The sequence below is a fragment of the Octodon degus genome, unplaced genomic scaffold (genome assembly GCF_000260255.1).
Source record: "Octodon degus isolate 3935 unplaced genomic scaffold, OctDeg1.0 scaffold00038, whole genome shotgun sequence".
In the NCBI taxonomy this organism is placed as follows: domain Eukaryota; kingdom Metazoa; phylum Chordata; class Mammalia; order Rodentia; family Octodontidae; genus Octodon; species Octodon degus.
Window position 1 is genome coordinate 4,815,080 of NW_004524614.1, and position 3,423 is coordinate 4,818,502.

The following is a 3,423-nucleotide window of genomic DNA, read 5'->3' on the forward strand; positions in this document are numbered from 1 at the left end:
TGAATGTCTATCAGACTGCCTACACAAGGTGGGGACTCCGCCCACTAAGGGACACCAGACATGGTTGTCTGTGCTGTCTGGCATGCGTGTCAATAGCACTTCAAGTTCTCCTCTCATAGTGACAACTCTGGGCTTTGTAGCGAGCTGCAAAGGGGCTGCCGAGAAGGCTCAGCCAGTAGGCGGGTGTAGCAGTCTGCCCGGCTCATTCATGTGCTCTGACTTTCTGCAAGAGCCCCCTTCTTCACTGCTCGCTGCCATGGCAGAGTCCAGGCCTGGCACTTCCAGAAATCACATGGATGGCAGCCAGCAGGACCCTTTGTCCAGGGGCCTTTGCAGAAAATATGACTCAGTCCAACAGTTTGTTCTCCAACAGAAGTCTAGACTAGCGGAGAAAATGTTAACTCTCTATTGATTGTGCCTAATGGAGGGAGGTTAATTTGTGGCCTTTGCCCTTAGTTATTACTAAAGAAAATTGAGATGGTTCATTTTCATATATTTGTGATGAATGCCAAAAGAAAACTTCAGTGGCTCTATTTTTTTTTTTCTTTTTAACAATATGGCTGTTGGGTTTTATGAAACAAATGACCTGTTAGAATGATTTATTAGAATTCAGGAGACTAATTAGTACTCACATATATATTTAGCTTGCAACCAGAAAGCATCAGCCTAAAAACTATCAGAGAAAAAAGGGATTATCCCAAGTTGGAAACAAAGACTGCTCTGAGAAACCCCTGAAATCCATTTATGGATTAAAACAATAATTCATCCTTCAGAAAATGTTGTTTTAGAATGCAGACCCATTGGTCTGAGAAAGACTTTCTCCTAAACGCTATTTTATTGGTCAAGAATTTGATTAAAATACATGGTACCTAATTAAAATGAATGAATGTTGGGCCAGGGAGATAGCTCAGTGTCTAAACAGCCTGTCTGGCAAGAGCAAGGTCCTGAGTTCGATCTCCAGTATTGCATAAAAAATAAAAAAATTTAAAAAAAAATTAATGAACGATTTGCACAGGCTCCTGGCTGTTGATGAGTTGGTCACTCTACTTGAGTTGAAAAGGAAACATTAGGATATGCAAGAGCCCTATGTCAATGATACTTTGAGAGAAAAAGGAGGAGGGACTGAGTTAAGTAAGGGGTAACATTCTGCAACAATCAGCTAAGGACTTTGGTGCATGCAGGCTGGGGGAGCCTCAGAAATCTCGGAGGGCAGTCGACTTGCCACATGTATCATTAAGCTTTCCATTATTACAGCAAAATAGCTGAGATAATCAACCTAAAGAGAAGAAAAGGGGGCCAGGGAGATAGCTCAGTAGAATAAGTGCTTGCCTGGCAAGTGCAAGGCCCTGAGTTCAATTCTCAATACTGCAAAAATAAATAAATAAATGAAAAGTTCATTTTGGCTCAGAGTTTTCAGTCCATAGTCTCTTGGCCCATGGCTTTAGGGTCTGTAGCAAGGCAGCAAATGATGGCAAGAGTATGTAGCAAAGGAGGTTGCTCACCTCATAGAAGCAAATAAGCAAAGAGAGAGAGGAGCTGGGGTCTCAGTATCCCCTTCAAGGGCATACACCCCTGAACAGACTTCCTTCATCTAAGCCCCACCTCCTCAGGCTTTAAAATCTCCCAATAGTACCACAGGCTGGCAACCAACCTTTTAACAAATAGGTCTTTGCTAGGTATGTATTGAAGCTACAGCACCATATTAGAATCAAATATTGAAAGAAAGAGATGGCCTATGGCCTGCAGGGTTTCAGTATCCTCAGCAGCAGATTCTGAGTCAACCTCACTTAAACCTGCCCTACAATTCCTACCATCCCTCATCACCCTCCTCATAGAATTTGTGTGGTTATTGTCAGTACTTAAGGTAGGAACTCTTCCCTTTCCCCATCTGCCTTCCACAACGGGTGGCATGTGGCAGAAAGCTACAAGGTACAATGCCCAGGAAGTTCTTGTCCCTGAAAAAAAGATAGTCATCCACTTTGTCTTGCTCTGGTCTGTGACTCCATGCCAGGAACACTGAGTTTTGGAGAGCAGCAACCCTCCTCCTGCCTTGAGGTGTTAGCGTGAAGACAAAATACAGCAGATTAAGAATGTCAGAGAGTGAAGACAAGAAAATCCTTAGCCCCTTATGAGTATGGTTGCATAGCTATACCACATGGTGAAAGAAAAGAAAAGGAAAGGATGAAAGAAAGAAAGAAAGAAAGAAAGGAAGGAAGGAAGGAAGGAAGGAAGGAAGGAAGGAAGAAAAGAAAAGAAAAGAAAAAGAAAAAAGAAAAGAAAAGAAAAGAAAAGAAAAGAAAAGAAAAGAAAAGAAAAGAAAGCAAGCCATCCTACATGTTCAAACCATTGCTGGATGTTCTGTCACTTGCAGTGGGGGCTGCTGCTCAGGAATTCAGCTCTTCTAGAGCTTAGAGCCCTGAGAGAGTATCCCTTAATTTTCCAGTGTCGTTTTACTCTCTCAGTGTGGATAATTCAAGGTAGATAGCCTTGCTCCCTGAAGTCTGTCAGCCCTGTGGGAGGCAGAGTGGACAAAGAAGGGCCATGAATTGTCCCTGGGTGCCATGATATACAAAGACCTCCAAGAGTGCCTTTTAAAGTTAATGAGATTATTTATGGTGCTTGAGTTTCTGAAAATGCCAAAGACGGCATCCACTATGATTGCTGCATATAGGGCATCCAAGTCAGACTGTCTGTCTTGAAGAATCTGGAGAGTGAAGGGACTCACCCTAGGTGTGGAACCTCAACAGTCACTTCAGTGCTCAGAAACAGCGGCCCCCGGGGACAGAAGAAATCAGTGAGCTCCACAAAGATTTGGGTCCAGAAACAGTGTCCTACACAGAATGATTCATATAAAGTCATTTACATTTTGGAGAAAATGGATGTAGTGGGTGGGAGCTGACTACCAAAGTGCTACTGAGGGTCTCAAAGGTCAACTGATTTTCATCACAGTCAGCCATCCAAAGGCAGATATTAGGTCTATGTCTGCACTAATACTATCAGGCCTTCTCATGACAACTCAAAAGATACAGATCTTTCTGAATTCCATTTTCAAGACTCACCTTGAGGGACTTTGTATTTATTTTAATGCTCAATAACATTTTTTAGTGGCTTAAATCAGGAAGCGTTTATAAGTTGTCATTGATCTGTGGATAGGCTAGACCAGGCACTGCTGGTGTCTACTGGGCTTGTTGACCAGCTGTGAGTATGGGAGATGAGTCCTCTGGAAACTGCCTGTCTAGGCAAACCTCAGCTGGGCTTGCTTGTGTTCTACATCATCTCTCATCTTGGCACAGTCTCCCTGGGTATGGTCCCCTGATGGACCATGGAAGCCCAGAGCACTCCAGATCGGCAGGCCCTTCTGCCTACCACATTCTCCTGGCTGAAGCAAGTCATAAACATCCAGATGCAACTAACTGGTGAGGA